The 20,945-nt window shown below is 44.0% G+C and overlaps 1 protein-coding gene across 13 annotated transcripts in view; it reads left to right on the forward strand.

The window, feature by feature from the left end:
* Positions 1-20,945, forward strand: part of PRKN (parkin RBR E3 ubiquitin protein ligase) — a 1,393,119-nt gene that overhangs the window by 423,745 nt on the left and 948,429 nt on the right. The gene's annotated exons all lie outside the window — the stretch shown is intronic.

Raw genomic sequence — 20,945 nt, forward strand, 5'->3', positions numbered from 1 at the left:
AGAAAATGAGGGACATCAGGGCACCTGACCCAGTCACAGAGAGAAGCTGTTACCACAGTCAGGTCTGCAGGCACAAGGGGGTGTGTACTGTCCCGGAGCCAGTAGGCACGTCCTGCACAACTGTGGCGCCAGGATCCCCAGAACCAGGGACACCACAGAAGGAAGGCCAGCAAGGGCAGGAGGAGGGGATGTCCCACACAGTCTCCATCTCCCTCTCTCCTCCCAGCTGGCAGTCAAAGGACAGGGGAGCCCAGGTGACGTCATCTACAGGTGTCAGCCTGTCCAGGAAGAGTGGAGCAGAGAGGAGGGGATGGATGGGCGTAGGTGATGGAAACACTAACAGTGCAGGGAATGAAACTGTAACACTCACAAGTGCACTACTGAGTTGTTCCCACAGACAGCAACCTTGGCAGAATCTGAGATTGATATTGAGGGTTGGAGTATGGTTTTTACCTAGGATGTGGGACAGGGGTAAATAAGGGACGCTGAAGAGTCTACATGGTAAGTTACTGGACTGATAAGTTTATTTTTAAGTGATCTGAGAAAATTTGTTTCCTCTTTCTCCTACTACTGTAGTCTTTTTTTTTCAGATGGGGGTAAGAAGGCTCTTTTTTAAACTTTTATTTAACAAATATAAATTTAACAAATATAAAATTACAGTGGCTTCCCTCCCGCCCCCCACCCCCAACTTCCCTCCCACCCGCAACCCTCCCATCTCCGGCTTCCTCTCCCATTTCATTCACATCAAGATTCATTTTCAATTATCTTTATATACAGAAGATCAATTTAGTATATATTAAGGAAGGGTTTCAACAGTTTCCACCCGCAGAAACACAAAGTGTAAAGTACTGTTTGAGTACTAGTTATAGCATTAATTCACATTGTACAACACATTAAGGACAGAGATCCTACATGGGGAGTAAGTGCACAGTGACTCCTGTTGTTGACTTAACAAATTGACACTCTTGTTTAAGGTGTCAGCAATCTCCCCGGGCTCTTGTCATGAGTTGCCAATGCCATGGAAGCCCCCTGAGCTCGCTGACTTTGACCTTATTCCGACAAGGCCATAGTCAAAGTGGAAGTTCTCTCCTCCCTTCAGAGAAAGGTACCTCCTTTCTTTCCACTGGGATCTCACTCGCAGAGATCTTTCATTTAGGTCATTTTTTTTTTTTTTTTTGCCAGAGTGTCTTGGCTTTCCATGCCTAAAATACTCTCATGGGCTCTTCAGCCAGATCCAAATGCCTTTAGGGCTGATTCTGAGGCCAGAGTGCTGTTTAGGACATCTGCCATTCTATGAGTCTGCTGTGTATCCCACTTCCCATAATGGATCATTCTCTCCCTTTTTAATTCTATTCATTAGTATTAGCAGATACTAGTCTTGTTTATGTGATTCCTTTGACTCTTAGACCTCTCATTATGGTCTATTTTGACCTGAAATTGATCACTTGGACTAGTGATCAATTGGTACATGTACTATTGGTACATGCCACCTTGATGGGATTGTATTGGAATCCCCTGGCACATTTCTAACTCTACCACTTGAGGCAAGTCAGCTTGAGCATGTCCCAAATTGTACATCCCCTCCCTCTCTTATTCCCAGTCTTATATTTAACAGAGATCACTTTTCAGTTAACTTTAAGCACCTAAGAATAATTGTGTGTTAATTACATAGCTCAACCAATGGTATTAAGTAGAACAAACAAAAATACTAAAAGGGATATAGTATTAAATTGTACATCAACAGTGATAAGGGCTGATCAAGTCATCGTTTCTCATAGTGTCCATTTTACTTCAATAGGTTTCCTTTTTGATGCTTGGTTAGTTGTCACCGATCAGGGAGAACATATGATATTTGTCCCTGTGGGACTGACTTATTTCACTCAGCATGATATTTTCAAGGTTCCTCCATTTTGTTGCAAATGCCTGGATTTCATTTTTTTTAACTGCTGTATAGTATTCTATGGAGTACATGTCCCATAATTTCTTTATCCAGTCTACTGTTGATGGGCATTTGGTTTGATTCCAGGTCTTAGCTATTGTGAATTGAGCTGCAATGAACATTAAGGTGCAGACTGCTTTTGTGTTTGCCACAATTGACACTCTTGTTTATGGCGTCAGTAATCTCCCTAGGCTCTTCTCATGAGTTACCAAGGCTATGGAAGCCTTTTGAGTTTGCCAACTCCAGTCTTATTTATACAAGGTCATAGTCAAAGTGGAAGTTCTCTCTTCCCTTCAGAGAAAGGTACCTTCTTTGATGGCCAGTTCTTTCCACTGGGATCTCGCTCAGAGATCTTTCATTTAGGTTTTTTTTTTTTTTTTCCAGAGTGTCTTGGATTTTCAATTGTATTTCATCTGAAAGTGAACTTAGGAACCAATAATAATAATTTTTCTAGTTACCCTGCAAATGATCAATATAGATTGAACATACGAGCTCATGTAATAGAAAATGTGAATATATATTCTAATGGTTAGCATGTGAGCCCATAATCATTTATTTCCATTGTTATATTATATGTACTCATAATTCATTTGTTCATTCATATACCACACCCTATTTTACTCACTTTTCAGACAGAAACTATGAAAATCCAGTCTTGAGCAACTGTATGTTCTTCCCCCTTTGCACCAGATGTGAAAGCTATACAAACACAGCTGGGTTGGCACCCTTGTGCAGATGGCTTCGTTGGGACTTCACTGTGTTACTGTGTCTGCCAGGGAGTGAGTGTGTCAGGGATGTGACTACCACTATTGGAAAGGCCTCAGAGCGGCTTTGTGTCTCCACATCCATTCTTCAGCTGAGTTTCAGTGCAAGCAGGGTCAGCTGCCTTGGAGAGACTGAGATGAGAGGACCCCTCAGGACCCGAATAGTGCCAGAGCCAAGCAGTGGCCCCTGCAGCTGACAGGCAGCAATAACCGCTGGCTGGGAAATTGCTGGGAAAACATGAGGGTTAGGGTCGCCCAGGTCTTTTCTAGTGAACCATTCCAGCAGTTAACACACCGCCACTTTGACAGTAATTTTTTCCTGTTGAAAAGATATGGGGTTATTTTCTAGACCTTGTCCTATTTAAAATCTTTTTAAGAGGTAGAGAGACAAAGAGTAAGAGAGGTAGAAATAGAGAGCTCCCATCTGCTGGTTCATTACCCAAGTGCTTGCAATGGCTTGGGTGCGGAAGCCCAGAGCCATGAACTCATCCCAGGTCTCCCAGGTGTATGGAGGAAGACCAATGTTTTTGAGCCATCACCAGTGCTTCCCAGTGTGTACACTGGTAGGAAGCCAGAATCAGAAGCTGGAGCCATTCAAATGAGGGATTTGAATCTTAACTGCTAGGCTAAACATGTACTCCCTGGTCTTTTTATTTATTATTTTTTCTTTTTTATTGTTTGAGCATGATGGATTTGGAATGTAACTAGGTGAGAAAAGATGTTTTCTGCCTAATTGCGGTAAATCCTTGGGTATCTCAAGATATTCTGAGAGTCTTCAGTCTTCACTTTGGCTTTTCTAGAGAATGTAACCCGAGTTTTCTCTGCCTTCTTAATTTTTGTGTTAGTCCTCAAGCTAGAAAATTTTCTAAAATATGTAGATTGATTGGCTTTTCTTCTACTGTGCTAAATAGGTATTTAAGTTTACAACTTGAACTCATTTTAATTTTTTTAAAAATAAACTCCTTATGGCTTTGCCTCATTGTCCATGGCAAATAATAGCTGGGCCGGCAAAGGGTGCTGGATGCCATTTGCGGAAGGAAGTGAAAGTACTCAGCTCTTCCGGAAGTTTGCACACAGGGCCCAGAGCCTGGAACTCAGGCTTAAGGGGCCGGGCTGAGGGGCCTCAGGACGTGCAGCATTCAGGAGCAGACACCTGTCCTGGGTACCGGAGGCTTGGGAATGGCAGCAAGAGAGGAGCTTGGCCCCTGCTCCCCCACGGGAGGGGGTGCTTGTATGCTTCCTGGCACGTGTGGGCTCGTCCACTGGCATACCGAGGACAGCTGGCTGTTTCCAACTCAAGGCCACCACAGGCCCTCCCGGCTTTTGCTCTCCTCTCCTCCATCTTTCCCTTCCTTTTGCTCACATACTACATCTCCCTCTCCTCTTGTTTGTTTTTTTAATCTCATTTTGAAGGACCACATCCCAGATATGAGCATGCTCTATTCACATTTGTTTTGATTTCTTCCAAAGTGGTAGCTTAATGGGAGATGTCCTTTTGCCTCATGATTATTTCCTGTGACATTGTGTACATGGGAAAGGGACTGCACGGGCGTATCCCTCCCCTATAGAAGGACCCCCTGAGTCTTGCCTGCCTACTGCGGAGCACCTTACGGGGAGGGGTCAGGTTCAGGTTCTGACCACTGCTGTGGCACATGCCTGTGCAGAAGTCAGAATAAAATCCAGGGGCAAAGGTCAGGTCTTGTGTGTGGCCCTGCCTTGCTCTAAATATAGGGATTTAGTGGAGCTGCTTTCCTCCCTGGGACATAAACATCAAGAGAGGACAGGCAGGAAATAGTCTCACTCACGATGAGCCTGCCTCCCCAGAGCTGCCTCTGCAGGGCTCGCGTCACATTTGCAATTGGTCCCTGGCAGGTGGCTGCCCTTATTGGACAATTAGTTAAGGCCAAATATGAAAAGCTCATGGGTCAGTAAGTTCCACTTGGAGGGGAGATGAAGGTGTCAATAAATTTGATCTCCACTGCTAGGTCATGCTGTGAGCTGCTTGGGAAGAATGACCTCCTGACCCGCGGGCAGCCATGTCAGGTCGTTTGAATGAATGGAGACTAAATGATAACAATAACACATGATATTAAGACAATGGATTAGAAAGTTTAAAATTCTCTCATGGGCCCATATGAATGGTGTGTATATTAAAGTTCATCTTCCTCACCTCTCTGGCCCTAGTGGACACAGCCTGAATCTTCTGTGTGTCCCACGACTCTAGTGGACCCAGCCTGAATCCTCCCGTACTGGAAGCTCCCTGGGTGCATCGAGAGGCCCTGAAGTGATGAGCTGCCTGGTGCTGATGTGCACCTGCGTGGGCACAGATAAATCCTGGGCAGCTGGTGTGTGCTGATGTGCAGAGGTAACGAATCTAAATGTGCCACAGTTAGCTTGCTGTCCTCACTTATATTAAAGGATGACTCAGTTTCCATTTATTGTACATTGAATCTACCATGTCAAACTATGCTTTAATAAACTTAATGTCACCAACTGAAGACCAGAGTCGGGTTGGAAGTGAGAAGTGAAGTTACTGGGGTAGGGATAGAGGAAGTGTTTCGCAGAGCCAGGCCTTGCCGGGTGCTTTTCTGGGTTCTGTGAGCCCAGTGTTTCCGTAGTCACCTGTGCAGATGAGCAAAGAGGAAACTCGTTTTCTTCCTGCACCTGAGCCTGCCTGCCTTCCTTCCCACTTGTCCTCTTCCTACTCCCCTTCTATCACAGAAAATATGTAATTACGCACAACGAGCATGACTTTGTCAAAATGCAGTGTTGTATTTCTTTTTCCCAGGTGCCTTCTTAGTGTGTGTGGATGCTAACCTGTTCCCTGAATACTGCATGGCATGCTAACAGGCGCTGCGACTTCTGTTCCACTCCCAGGCACCTGAAGTAGCACATGCCACCTCAGTGTAGTGACCGTGATGTCCAGCCACCATTTCAGACAATTCCAGAGCTTTAATTCCTTGTCCAGTTCAGGCCAGAGGTCACTCTCTGCTGACCTTGAGGAGGACAGTCTGATAGGCCTCTGCCTCCTTCTCTCCGGCCATGCTCTGAAGACATCTGAGGAAGCTTGGAAGGTCTGAGGGGAGTGGGAGGCAGAACTCTGCCCGGCTCTGGGGTCCAGCTGACTCTGTGCCACAGGACGCTCTCAACAGCTTCCCGGCAGTTCATTCCCCTAGGGGCCCAGTTTCCACATCTCCCTGGCTCCTAGTGGATACATCTTTATTCACCCCTGCTGTGTGTGTGGCCACCTCTGATCTCCCCTGCTGCCCCAAGACTTTGCTTTTGGCTTCCAGGCACTGAAGTCCACCCTCCAGCTCAGTCCTAACAGTGTCCCATCTGTCGCTTCTCTGTCTCTGCACCTGGCCCACGTGTGGCCCTCAGGGAACGCCATTCCTTGCCTCCCCAAATCCTGGAGCACAGGCCCACCCAGTGCAGCTGCTCTCCTGACTCAGCCTGGTCTAGCTTCCCCCATGCACATAGGGAGGGAGGCCAGACTCAGTCCCAGCTTTCTGTAGTCCTGTGGGGGTCCAGCTCCCACCAGACTGGCGTGGAGGAAGAACACAGAGGAAGAGGAGGAGGGATGCTTAACCCTCCTCAGAATCCCAGGAAGCATCTTGAAACTCGTAACTCTACGCTAGGCCCTCCATTTGATCCCTGAACTGGCTGAGTGGTCCAGGAGCAGTACAACTGTGTCCATTTCCTTTGTAAATTATGCACCTGGAGATCTGACTTCGGATTTCCAAACTCATGTTTTCTGTATTTGAGTGGCTTTGTTTAACCCTCAATGTTAACCCTCCTTTTTTGATTGCATGGACTACAACTTGGGAGTCTCAGGGTAAACATTCAAATGCAGGACTCACTCTCTCTTCTTACCCTTTTTGCTTTTTCCTCACGGATGGGATGAGCAGGTCAACGGGACTCATAAATTGTTCTGTCTGTGAGGGGAGAAGTCTTGCTCCTGGGGTCCTCCGTTCCCACTGGCCTCTGTTAAATGTAGCCAGTCTAAGCAACCTTGTCCTATTTCTTTCCTTCATGGTACCTGCAGTTGAAGCTATGTCACTTTTGGGTACCTGGTTTAAATATCCAAATTTTTCCAGAGAGGGCCCTTTGGAGACCCTGGTGCCCTCAGCCAGTCTCCTTGACCTGCTGCCTGCCCTTCTCTCAAGTCTTCCTGCACACCGCTGAGGCACGGGAGCTGCAGGACAGCCAGTGTGGAGGCTCCACGTGGGCATGTCTCTAGGACAGCTGCTCCCCAGCGCTGATGGTCAGCATTGCAGAGGCCACGCCTCTAGGAGGCTCAGAGAACATCAGGGCAGTAGTCGCTGTGCTTCCACTTCAGCAAACCGTGTGGGTGTTTCTCTCGCTCATCCCAGCTGCATCCCCTCTGAGGCTCATTCCCCAGGTCAAAGCTAGTCAGGCCTCCCAGTGCCAACCCCCGATCCTGCCCCTCTGCGATTTCATGGACTGGATCCTGGGCTGCAACTGGTACCCTGCCAGAGGGTCACTGGTATCTTCTCAAGGACTCAAAGTCTGGTCACCTGAGCTTCTGTTTTCCTGTGATTTTCTCGATATCTGCCCTTTCCTAAGGCATAGTCCTCTATCTGGAGGTCCAGCCTTTGGGAGAGAACGGCAGGCTTGGGAAGGTTAAGGAAGAAAGAAAACACACCAGGCAATTTCAAAATATTCTATCCCAGTACTGCACTGCTTCTCTGTTGAGTCATTCAATGTCTTTGAAAAATGTGTCAGTTGACAAATGATGAAATAACCGGGAAGATAAAATGAATTTTACCTCAAAGTTCCTGCTCATTTATTACAAAATAAGTCATCACATTCGCTCATTATCAGAACATCTTGCTTATCTTCAATTTTTATTTCTTTCCCAAATCCTAATACGAGCCATTTTCCTCTTCTATAATGGAGAAAACACCATTGGAGGTTGCTGTCCTATCACGGAGTGCCCTCTGGGAAACATAAAAGACAAGGCTTTTTAAGGTAGAAATGAAAAGGAGCTCTCTGAAAGCAGGTCTTTCATCTTTTTATGGGGAATTCTCTGTCAGGCTGACTTCCGGAAACATCTTTCATCTTCGACTCAACAAGCCATCTTCACCTCTCCCTCAAACCGGAGATTAAGCAGATGGAAATGCGTGGCTTGTGTGTTTCCCAGGGATTCCCTCGTGGGGATGGGCAGCAGCACCTCAGATGAGCAGGGCTGCAGAACGTTCTGATTCCTCTGGCACCCCCACCACCAGCCACCCATCCGTGTTGAGCCATCTTCTGTTTGTGTAGCACCATGAACAGGCTTGTTTAGGCTGACTGTTTTGCAGGCTGGTGCTAGGTGTGACAGGACAGTGCTGACTCCCTGCTAAGGAAGAGGAGTTCCAAAGCATCACTAGGACACTCCCACTCCCTAACCTGCATCTGAGTATTCAGAGGTCACCATGGCTTTCTTTTTTTAAGATTTATTTTATTTATTTGAAATGCAGAGTTTCAGAGAGGCAGATGCAGAGAGAGAGAGAGAGAGAGGTCTTCCATCCGCTGGTTCACTCCCTAGACGGTTGCAACACCCGGAGCTGAGCCAATCCGAAGCCAGGAGCCAGAAAATTCTTCCAGGTCTCCTACATGGGCACAGGGGCCCAAGGTCTTGGGCCATCTTCCACTGCTTTCCTAGGCCATAGCAGAGAGCTGGATCGGAAGTGGAGCAGCTAGGACTTGAATCGGCGCCCATGTGGGATGCCGGCATTGCAGGCAGCAGCTTTACCCGCTATTGACAGCACCGACCCCAAGTCACCATGACTTTCTTTCCTTGGCTTTCAACCTAATTTCTTGTGAGAATTCTCTGCATTTCTTCTTCCTACCCCCAGATCCTCAGATGCCTGTTTTGTGTGCCTCTGTCTCAGCAAACACTGGGCTGTTTTGCTGGCACTGGGCTCCATGCAGAGAAATCATCCCTGGCACAGATCCTTTTCTGTGAGGGCAGAAAGTCACTGCCTGTCTCTGCATTTAGGAGAATATTTAGCACTCAACACTGTCAGCTGTGTTGCCCCCAGAAGCTCTGGGAGTAGGATATACTTGGCTCAGACCACTTTGTTTTTAGAATGGTCCTGATCCCTTTTGTGATTCCTGTGAAAATTTGTTAATGTCTTTTCTAAGAAACTCACAGCTCTTCCTCTTCTTATTCCCATGTCTAAAAGTTCGCAATTTCTTTGTTTCTCCTGGATCATTAGGCTAGAGTTGAAAAAAAAATCCAACTATGCAGAGGCAATGGCCATTCATTCTGTAAATGTAGTACTTCTATTTTGTTTTAAACATTAATTTTTCATTTGGGAAATATGAGCTGTCCTTTTGCTTGGAATTTATGGCATTGATATTGTCATAATATTGTAAACTCAATGGAAAATATATGGAAGACATTAAACCTTTGGTAAGGAAGAATGATTCACAAATGTTATCTCTTAATTTAACATGCTAAGATATAACAGTATTATTTGAAAAATCAAACTTAAGAAAGTATCGTTTTTAAGTTGAAGACTTTGTTGTATTAAGAAGAAAAAAATGCTGATACTTGTGCTGGAATTTTTTGTATTTCCACAAATGTTTAACTCATTAAGAAGCCACTCAATGCTGGAAAAGCTGTCAGGAATTTTTGTTCAATAAACCCCTCCAGTGAAATATTAGCACACCAAAAATCTCGTGATAGGCAGTCATGCCGTTTTGTTTGACCTGGTCCAGGTTTGCTATGATGAAGGCAAATTTTCAGGATGCACAATTCCTGCACATGTCGTGGGAGAGAAAGGTGTCCATTGAGTTTGACTGAGGACAGAGTGAAAACACCCTGGATTTTTTTCCTCTGGCGTCCAAGGACCTGACACTAATAAGAAAAAATTATGTGCTGCAACTCAGATAAGCCCAATGAGACTCTGGTTTTCAACTTTCTCACAATCCCTCATCTCCACCCTCATAAGAGAACAAAAATTGTACTCTTGGCTCTAGATAAATCATTCTGTTTCAACTTAGGCACTTAAACACATGATCAAATTTGGAGGTCCTGCTTTTCCTTTCTCCTGCCCCAGTGATCGCAATGCTATGTCCGTCGGAAGGGCTCACCTTCATGTGCTATCCTGGATTGGAGGTGGCTGACCTTCCATGCCCGCCATGAGAGATCCCTGGTCCTTGGAGGCTATCTCCATCTGTTGTGGGTGGTACAAATTGAACTTTTTCTTCGAAAAAAGATCTGATGAATTCCTAACAGCTAGGACCTTAGCTTGTGACCTGATTTGGAGATTGGGTCTTTACAGAAGTAACCAATTAAGGATGTGGTCATTGGGGTATCCTTATAAAAGCCAGAAATTGGACACACACACGCACACACACACACGTATACACGAAAGATAATTTGAAGACACGGAGAGAAGGTGGCCATTTCGAGATCAAGGAGAGCCTAGGAACAAACATTTCCCTCCCAGCCCCTTGGAGGAACCAACCTCGTGGGCCCCTTGACTTCAGGCCCTGGCTTCTGGAGCTGTGAGGTAGTACATTTCTGCTATTAAAACCACCCGGCTGGTGGCCCTTCCTTACAGCAGCTCCAGCAAACCAATGCTGCATGAAACATACCCTTTGCCTATCTTTATATCATAGCTTGCAGTAAAACCCTGCAAACAGAAAATTCTTTGTCTCTCCATCTAACATGGTCTTGAAAGTAGAAAAACATTGGATTGCACAACAGTGTCACTGAAAGTAGCTTCAGGAGCATGCTTTGAAAGTTAAGCAACAAAACACATCATTTCCTCTGTCCCCAGTGGGATTCTGCCTTCCTTGGTGGTAGCTGATACCCCAGCAACAGTGCAAGATGCTTAAAAACAGTATTGTGGTACCAGAATATCAGGTTCATAGATTCTCCCTATGTCTGGGCATTGTTGATTTGGGTCCTCTTCCCATTGTCTTGTGAAGCTGTGACTAAGGGTCAGCAGGAGCATTGTCTGGGGTCAGGGTCCTCTTGCAAACTCATGAGGTTGTGGGAGCAATTATTTTTCTTGCATTTGTAGAACCATGGTGATCTACTTCTTCAGACCTAGCAAGAGAGTGATTTACAGTCTCTAATTTCCAGACACTCTTGTATAGAGCTCACCTATATGTCTTCATTTATGGTCAGCCCCACCAAGAATAATCTCCCTTTTGCTTAAAAAGCCAAGTGATTTCAGATTTTGACTACACCTGGGAAACTCCTGCCTCCATGTTCTAGACTTGTTTTCTCATGTAACCCATCAAGGGCTGTGTAGACAGCAATGAGAAACTCAAAGATGGCAGAATCATAGATTCTAGTTATTTGTCATTGAATAAGCTTTGCATTTCTTTGAGATTCAGTTTTGTCCATAATGCTGACTTCAGGAGCTGTTAGGAAGTTACAGATCAGAAGATGGTTGATAGTTTAAAAGCCAGCTATTTGGCTGGCTATTTCAACACATCCACACACACACACACACACACACACACACACGACCACCCTCAGTGCTAAGTACTGACTTTCCTAGTGAATGCCTGAACATGGTCTTTCTCAGAGAAGAATTGGATGTTGCCATAGCAACCACCCAAACCACACTGTGATACCTATTACGGGTCCCTTCTTACTTAGAGAGGGAGCTAACATTCTGTTTCTGGGAGCAATGCAATAGAAATATGCAGCCGTTGCTCAGGAGTTATGATAATCAGAAATAATAAATGTGATTGGCATCAACCTTGTATAAATAATGTCAGCAAGATTAAGATTGTAAAAATATTGGTAAAATTGTAGGCATTCAAAATGACAAACACAAGGTTAGGAAGATGGAGTGATAAGGCACAAGGGAATGATGGATTTTTGAGAAAGGACATATGAGGATCAAGGCCAATAACTTTACAGTAAAAATAAATAGACAAGTAAAAGAACATAAGTAAGAAAAGTTTGAAAAGCAATGGATCCCAAAATTAGCCAGCAAAATGTACAACGTGCCCTTAATGTGGTGGTTTCCAAATTTACAGCTTTGTTTAAAAGGGAAATTTCCTCTTTCAACCCACTCATTTTAGCTTTAATGTGTGATGTCATTTCTTATCTTTAGCCATGCAGAGTAATGTCTAGAAAGCTTATTAACAGTCCAAAATCCTGCTGATGTGACTTGGGTCTGCTGGCGAGCTGCACTTACGTAGTCTTTGTTTTGTGGCCCAAGCCATGATATGTGAGGTCTCAGCTTCCCAGTGAGAGATTTTCTCTGAATTCATATTCTGGCCATCCCTGCACCCATGTACTGATGCACCCACTGATCAACCCTTTGATTATGTGTTTGTCGATTCGTCTGTTTCTATTCCACTGCAACTCAGTAAGCAGGCTTTGACTCAAAGTGGCACATCTCATCAACTCCACTCACAGTCCCGGGGCAGGACCCACCAATATGCCAATTTAAGATGCAAAGGAAACTGCTGAATGCAGCCATATGTGTGCCGAGGAAGAGGAGGGAACAGATTCTGTTGGGGAGGGGGGCTTGCAGTCTACCACAATACTTGTTTCTCAGTATACATGTGAGGATTACAAATCAGATGTAAAATTCTTGACAAATGTCATGCTTGCAACAGTTTTTGAGCATTGCTGTTACTCTTTCATTCAGCAAGCATGTGCTAAGTATTGGTTTCATTGATAATTGTGAAGATTCTACTATAACAATTCTGACAGATAATCACTTCCCTTCAACATTCTGGCTAAAGTTAAGAATAGCTTTGATAAGATTAGAGAAACTATTGTGAACTTCCCTTGAGGATTGGGATGGAGAGCCAAAGGCATGCTGTTTATTTATGTAGCCATTTTACCTTATTTCCAACATTCAGAAATGGGTAACTCCCATATCAGCCTGCATTTCTTTATTTACACAGTGTATCTTCCTTGTCGGTGCCACTGCTGTTATCCTCTAATTACTGTGGAATTCCCATGACATGAAGGAGAACCAAGGCTCTCCCCTGGGTACCAGGATGCCTGAGGAACTGAGAACACACAAGTAAATGTTAGGAAGCCCTCCTAGGAAAAAAAATCTCCAAAGTAGACAGGAAGATCCCTAATGAATGTCTACTGCTGCAGAACTGGTGAAGTACATGTAGATGTTGCTATAGAATTCTTGCCTAAAGCAAATATGCATTTTTTTGTGTGTTTTATGAGGTTGTGATATCAGCCAAGATTATGACCTCAAAGTCATTATTTTCTGAACTACAAAAATCCTTTTTAAAAAATGTTGGATATGTAGGTGGGAGTGCCATATTCTTGTTAATAGTAATATTTGTAAGTTTTAAATCAAATATCTCCAGGTACAGAAACTCAATGTATTTGCTAGCCAGGGCTGCAATAATGAATACTGTAGACTTCATGACTTTAACAAAGGAACTTTATTTTCTCCCAGTTCTGGAGGCTGGAGGTCCAAGATCACAGGGCCACTGGATCATTCCTGTCTGTGACCTCTCTTTGGCTTGTACTTGGCTTCTTCTGAGCCTGTGTCTGACGTTCTTCTATAAAGATGCCGATCCTATGGGATTAGGACCCTCCCTCATGACCACATTTTAACTCGACTGCCTCTGTAAAGACCCTATATTCAAATATACTCTCATTGTGAGGCTCTGAGTGTTAGGACTTCAATATGTGCATTTCGGGGACCACAGTTCTGCCCTTAGCACTCTGTGCCTGCAGAGCACTGGAGGGTGATGGTGATGAGCAGTCGACTGCGGAGTGACTGGGGTGCTGGATGAACTACCAGTCTCTAACACTGGATGTGCCTAAGTGCCCAGCTCACAGCATCTTTTACTGGATTCCCGAGGTTGTCCAACTTTTTTGTCCAAGAAAATACAGAAATAAGGATATTTAAAGAAAAGTACCCAAACATCAAATGTTAGTGACTACCATAAGATAATTATAGGATCATTAGGATATGAGATGAAATGTACAGCAAATAAATGCACTCAGTAACTCTAAAAATCTTTTAAATTACTTTTACATTTGTGGGTCCTGGAGAGCCCCCCAACTCGTCTCTACATATTTAGGCTGGAGTCTCCATTCTTCTAGGTCATGAAAGCCCAGATTTTTTATTTTATTTATTTTATGTTATTTTTGGCGAAATATATGTATCTAATTTTTTTGTAAATTATATGTATACCTAGTTTGTCTGTCCTACAGTTTGAATACTATAGAATATTTTTCAGGTACGTTAAAGCTGGATTTAGATAACAGGTAGTATCTACCTTTAGTCTAGATAGAAGACTCTGAAGTTAACATACCAAGCAGAAATTAGTGTATCATATGTGTAAAATACAACAAATTTTACTCAGATTTAATATCAAACAATCCCCCCAAAATTCCACTCTCTACTTCTGTTTTTTCTTCGAGATAATTACAGAAAGCAGAGATTCTGTGGGCCTGGAAGCATGACCAAAGACTGAGCAAAACACTGCAGAACAGTAGCTCTCACTGTTCTCTTAATCCTTGTCTCTACATAAAACCCCACACACAGGTGCACAAGCACACACTTATTCTAGGTACCCTGAATCAAGACTTCCAGTATTTCAGCCACTCTGATAATGGCACAAATCTAAAGCCAAAAACATCTTCTTATCCCAAAGAGAACAAAATTTATAAAAACACAGATGTGGGTCTTCTTTCCCTCTAAAAGAGAGGTGACCCAGTAACTCCACCTAAGCCACTGCGTGTCAAATGAGACTGTAATCAGAAAGAGTGAGATACAGGTCAGAAGGAGGTTGCGACTGACAATGACAAGTGAATGAGACAAACAGCAGCAACAAAAACTAACACAAAAGTAGAAAAAGTATGTGCTGAGGGAATTCCAAGATGGCTGAGTAGGGAGGGAGCTTACTGCTGTAGTCTGGGAGAAGACAGTCTAAAATAAAGTGGGGAGAGCGCAATCTCAGATAAGAGTTAGAGAGAGGACTGCAGTGCAAACTTCACACAAGTTAGAGGGAGGCTGTGAGTCTACATGGAGGGTGTGGATGTGCAGCACGAACACAGACACGACAAGGACACCAGCAGCCGAGAGCCTCAGCACCAGCTTTGGAGAGTTGGGTGAGACCAGACTGCAGCAGCCCAGGCCACTGGCGATAAAGCTGCAGGGTGAGCCTGACATGAGTCCAGCTTGGAGCTCTGTGGGGGACAGTGTACCTGCCAACATAGAGGCAAAAAGGGGCATGCTTCTCTGTCCCCAAACACCCAGCCACAGTATCCTGTAAGTAGCTGAGAGAGGGCAGGCGCCATTTTGGACATACATAACAGCTACGCCAGCTTGTGCCATGTGCCCAGCAAACGGCTGAGAGCAGATGCCTGAGTCTGGCTGGGAGAACTGACATGGGGCTGGGTGCCCATGAGGACTGTGAGGGGCCCCCAGCCTCCCAGCATGTCACGGGCTCTGAGGCTTACACAGCCTGGGTGAAGTATCCACAGGCAGCTGGCTCTGGGAGTATCTCTGCCTCCATGTGGACAGGATGGAATTGGCATGGAGGAGTGGCTCCTCCGCACCCCATGACTGTGGGAGCCTTGTGTGCTGGGACTGTGAATCCTCAGCACCCCATGACTTGGGAGCCTCATGTGCTGGGACTGTGGAAACTTGGTGGCTGCGTGGGAGAGTGCAGGGTGTGGCTGGGTCTCTGGGCAATTGCTGTGGGCAGCTCTACATACTGAGGGCTCCCTGATTGCCTGGGGAGGGTCAATGCTGCAGGGTCAGTGTTCACATTGAGGTCTGTATGGATTCTTTGGTTCTTGTGGCAGTGTGGGTGAATATTGCTCTCACTGGGGCTAGCTCCAGGGCACTTGGAGGAGAGAAGGTGAATTTGAGACTACCCCAACAGAGCTGATCAAACCTTCCCTTCTGATTAAAAAAGATGAGATTCACCACACCTAACTTAGGTGTCACCTTAGATACTCCCCTCACCCTACAGCACTGAACAGAACTCCCTGGCCACAGCCAGCACACACCTGTGAGTAATCATTGAAAGAACAGACACTCCACTAAGCCACAGAGGCATAGACCAAAGATAAAAGCTATCGGGAGGCTGGCGCCGCAGCTCACTAGGCTAATCCTCCGCCTTGCGGCGCCGGCACACCGGGTTCTAGTCCCGGTCGGGGCACTGGATTCTGTCCCGGTTGCCCCTCTTCCAGGCCAGCTCTCTGCTGTGGCCCGGGAGTGCAGTGGAGGATGGCCCAAGTCCTTGGGCCCTGCACCCCATGGGAGACCAGGAGAAGCACCTGGCTCCTGCCATCGGATCAGCGCGGTGCGCCGGCTGCGGTGGCCATTGGAGGGTGAACCAACGGCAAAGGAAGGCCTTTTTCTCTGTCTCTCTCTCTCACTGTCCACTCTGCCTGTCCAAAAAAAAAAAAAAAAAAAAAAAAGCTCTCGGGGCAGGGGGGACAACAAGTATCTCCATAAATGCCTAAAAATAAATACAGAAATTCAAAAAACAAGAATAAGAAGAATAAGGAAGACAACACGATGCCCTCAAAGAAACTTACAGCACTTCATTCTGGAATGTGAAGATGAAGAGCTTGATGAAATGCCAGAAATGGAATTCAAAAAATTAATCAGAAGATTACTCAGAGTAATCAGAAGAAAATCCAAGAATTAAAGAAATCCATATATAACATGAATGGAAATTTTTCCCATGAAATTGAGATCTTAAAGAGAAATAAGAATGAAATACTAGAAATGAAAATTCAGTCGATCCTATTAAAATGCAGTAGAAGAATCATCAGAACATTTGCAAACACGTGGAGACTGAACAACACGCTCCTGAAAGGTCCACAGCCCTGGCCGTGGCGGCCATCTGGGGAGTGAGCCAGCGGAAGGAAGACCTCTCTCTGTCTCCCTCTCACTGTCTGTAACTCTACCTCTCAAATAAATAAATAAATTCTTAAAAAAAATCACTATTATTAAAATGTCTATGCTATCAAAAGCAATTTACACATTCAATGGGATGCCAATCAAAATACCAAGGACATTCTTCTCAAATATAGAAAAAACAATGCAGAAATTTATATGGAAACACAGGAGACCCCGAATAGCTAAAGCAATCTTATACAACAAAACAAAGCCAGAAGTATCACAATACCAGATTTGAAGATATACTACGGGCAGTTATAATCAAAGCAGCCTGGTACTGGCAAAAAAACAATGGGTAGACCAATGGAGCAGAGTAGAAACTCCAGAACTTAAACTATGCATCTACAACCTACTTACCTTTAACAAACAAGATAAAATCAAACCCTGGAGCAAGGACAGTCTCTTTAACAAATGGTGCTGGGAAAACTGGATTTCCGCATGCAGAAGTATGAAGCAAGACCCCTACCTTAGACCTTACACAAAAATCCTCTGAAAATGGATGAAGACCCTAAATCTATGGCCTGATACTATCAAATTAATAGAGAATGCTGGCGAAACCCTGCAAGACTTTGCATAGGCAAAGACTTCTTGGAAAAGACCCCAGAAGCACAGGCAGCCAAAGCCCAAATTTACAAATTGGATTACATCAAATTGAGAAGCTTCTGTACTGCAAAAGAAATACTCAGCAAGGTGAAGAGACAACCAATAGAAAGGGAGAAAATATTGAAAATTGTGCAGCTGATAAAGGATTAATATCCAAAACGTATAAACAGCTCAAGAATTTCAACAACAAAACAAACAATCTGGTTAAGGTATGGGCAAAGGACTTGAACAGGTATTTCTCAAGAGAGGAAATCCAAATGGCTAACAAACACTCGAAAAAATTCTCAGGATTACTACCCATCAGGGAAATGCAAATCAAAGCCACAATGAAGTTTCACCTCACCCTCATTAGAGTGGCTTTCATATAGAAATCAACAAACTACAAATACTGGTGATGATGTGGGGAAAAAGACAGCCTAATCCACTGTTGGTGGGAATTTAAAATGGTATAGCCACCATGGAAGGCAGTGCAGAGATACATCAGAAATTTGAATATAGGCCTACCACATGACCCAGCCATCCCACTCCTGGGAATTTACCCAAGGGAAATGAAATTAGCATCTGAATGAGTGATCTGTACCCTCATGATTATTATAGCTCAATTCACAATAGCTAAGATATGGAATTAACACTGATGTCCACCAACTGAAGCCTGGATAAAGAAATTATGGGAGGGGTTGGTGCTATGGCGCAGCAGGTCAGGCCCTTGCCTGAAGCACCAGCAGCCCATGTGGGCACCGAGTTGAGACCCGGCTGCTCCACTTCCAAACCAGCTCTCTGCTATGGCCTGGGAAGGCAGTGGAGGATGCCTCTGGTCCTTGGGCCCCTGCACCCACGTGGGAGACCTGGAAGAAGTTCGTGGCTCTTGGCTTCGGATTGGCTCAGCTCTGGCCATTGTGGCCATCTGGGGAGTGAACCAGCTGATGGAAGGCCTCTCTCTCTCTCTCTCTCTCTCTCTCTCTCTGCCTCTACTCTCTCTGTAACTCTGACTTTCAAATAAATAAATCTAAGTAAAAAATAAGAATGGAAATAGGGGAGGGAGGAGAAAGAGGATGGGAGTGCGTGTAGGAAGGAAGGTAAGGTGGGAAGAATCATTATGTTCCTAAATTTGTATTTATGAAATGCATGAAGTTTGTATACCTGAAATTAAAAGTATGTGCTCTCAGTACAGTGTTTTCTGATTATCTTTTGTGCCAGTAAATAATTAAATAAAGCAAAGTATATTAAGAATTAAGTAAAAATTGTACTTGCAAATATTTCCCAGGTGTCCTTTTAAAATCAACAAGTGATAAGTGCTCATACTTTTTGAACAAATTTCGGTAGCATATAAGTTAAAAATTATATGTTCGGTAGCGTATAAGTTAAAAAAAAAGAACCTCCTTTTCCATCACCCAATTTTATTTCTCAGAGATAGTTATAATAATTTTGTATACATACTGAATAAGTTTAGTACATATATAGAATTGCTTACAATATATAGCCAAATATGCTACTAGCAGTACCTGTAACTTGCTGCTATTGCCTGACAAGTAGGCTAGTATCTTTTTCAAAATGAGTATTTCTGGACATATGGCAAATGTTTGCCAACTGAAGGTATGAATGACAGCCAGCAAAATATTTTCTTGAAGATTTATTTATTTATTTGAAAGGCAGAGTTACAGAGTGGCAGGGTCAGAGAGAATAAGAGAGGTCTTCCATCCACTGGTTCACTCCCCAAATGGCCGCAACAGCCAGAGATGGGCTTCTTCCAGGTCTCCTGCTTGGGTGCAGGGGCCCAAGGACTTAGAACATGTTCTACTGCTTTCCCAGGCCATAGCAGAGAACTGGATCTGAAATGGAGAAGCTGGCACTTGAACCAGTGCCCATATGGGATGCCAGCAGGGCAGGTGGCAGCTTTACCTGCATTGCCACAGTACCAGCACCACCAGCAAAATATTAACTTTTATCTTATTTCCATGTTTTTTACTTACTACTAAAATTATTGTTTACAAATGTTTTTTGAACATAGGTGAGAATTTCTGTGTGTACATCCAAACCATTGATAAACTCTGCCAAATACTTTCAAAATAATATCTGTTTATTCCAATTAGCAATTTATTACAATGTACATTTTATTGCATTCTTTCTGGTATCAATTTTTAGCAGATATATCTCTACCTATTGTTTGTCTTATTGTGTTGCGTGAGTATCAGGAGTATGGCATTTATATATTTTTCCTTATTCTGCCTCTTTGGATGGCAATCCATATCTGTTCATGATGTGCACAGGACTTTGGGGATAAAATATTTACGAAGTTAGTTTTTGGTAGCATCTGTAATTAAGAAGGGAAGTCACTAATTATGCCTTTTATCTTGTTTCTTCTTGCACTGCATTAATTTATACATTTCTCTGGTCTGTCAGGTTGTTTCTGAAGAGTCACTTGTCTGGGGCAAAATGTCTATTTACTTTACTGGTCTTCTCAAGTTACTGTGATCTGCTAAAATTTAGATCATTTGCTACATTTCTTGACTATAGTTCTTTTTAAACCAGAATGCTAGTCCATACTTAAACAGCACTTATGCATTAGCTTTTTTTTTTATTTTCAGTAGCAAAGATTTCATTTTGTTGTTTCAATAACTGTTTTAATCACCTTTTCACCCCCAGAAGAACAGCATGCTATCTGCCACTATGATAGATGCTCAAACACACCTGACATAATGAATGGATCTTACATCTCATACTTGTTACAGAATTGTAAAAAATATTCTCTTCGGGCCGGCGCCACGGCTCACTAGGCTAATCCTCCGCCTGCAGCGCTGGCACCCCGGGTTCTAGTCCCGGTCGGGGCTCCGGATTCTGTCCCGGTTGCCCCTCTTCCAGGCCAGCTCTCTGCTGTGGCCCAGGAGTGCGGTGGAGGATGGCCCAAGTGCTTGGGCCCTGCACCCGCATGGGAGACCAGGTAAAGCACCTGGCTCCTGGCTTCAGATCAGCGCAGTGCGCCAGCCGCAGCGGACCGGCCACAGCGGCCATTGGAGGGTAAATAAACAGAAAAAGGAAGACATTTCTCTATGTCTCTCTCTCTCTTCCCACTCTACCTGTCAAAAAAAAAAATGTTCTCTTCAACCAGTTTTATAATTAGCTAATACTTTATGCATCTCTCAGTCTTTGAATTTTTAGCAAACAATGGAAAGACAACAAATATTCCATAATGTGTTCCAATTGGAAAGCAAACATGCCATAGTTTGAGTGATTCTGAGGATGGATGGGTGGGTGGATGGATGGATAGATAGATAGATAGATAGATAATTGAAAGATAGATAGAAACACAGGTATAGATAGGTCAATCACTAGAGAGATATAGAAAGATACAGATGTAGATACATAGACCAACAGATGAGCTTTATCTCACAGATATTTGGCAGGCGGTGGTAATTGGCTGAGTTATATGGAGATTTATCCATGGGATTTTCCCCTAAATATATTGCTCTCTACACATATGAAATAGATTTTTTTATCCCAGTTGTCACTAGAGTTTTACCCCTGAAGCCTAAGTATCGTACAGTTTTAACAGGTTCTCTGTCTTAGCTCCCCCACCATGAGATCTTACAATAAAATCAGTATATCTAAAATATTAACTGTATTTGCCACACCATTTCCTTTTTTCACTCTTTCTACTTGAAAGTGGCACCAAATAAGCATGCTAGGGTGTGTGGTTTGCTGTGTCACCTTCCTCCTTCCAGTGTGGCATACGACACAGGAGCAGAGTGCCAA

The sequence above is a fragment of the Oryctolagus cuniculus genome, chromosome 5, assembly GCF_051225735.1.
Source record: "Oryctolagus cuniculus isolate XC-2025 breed Fujian yellow rabbit chromosome 5, ASM5122573v1, whole genome shotgun sequence".
Lineage (NCBI taxonomy): Eukaryota > Metazoa > Chordata > Mammalia > Lagomorpha > Leporidae > Oryctolagus > Oryctolagus cuniculus.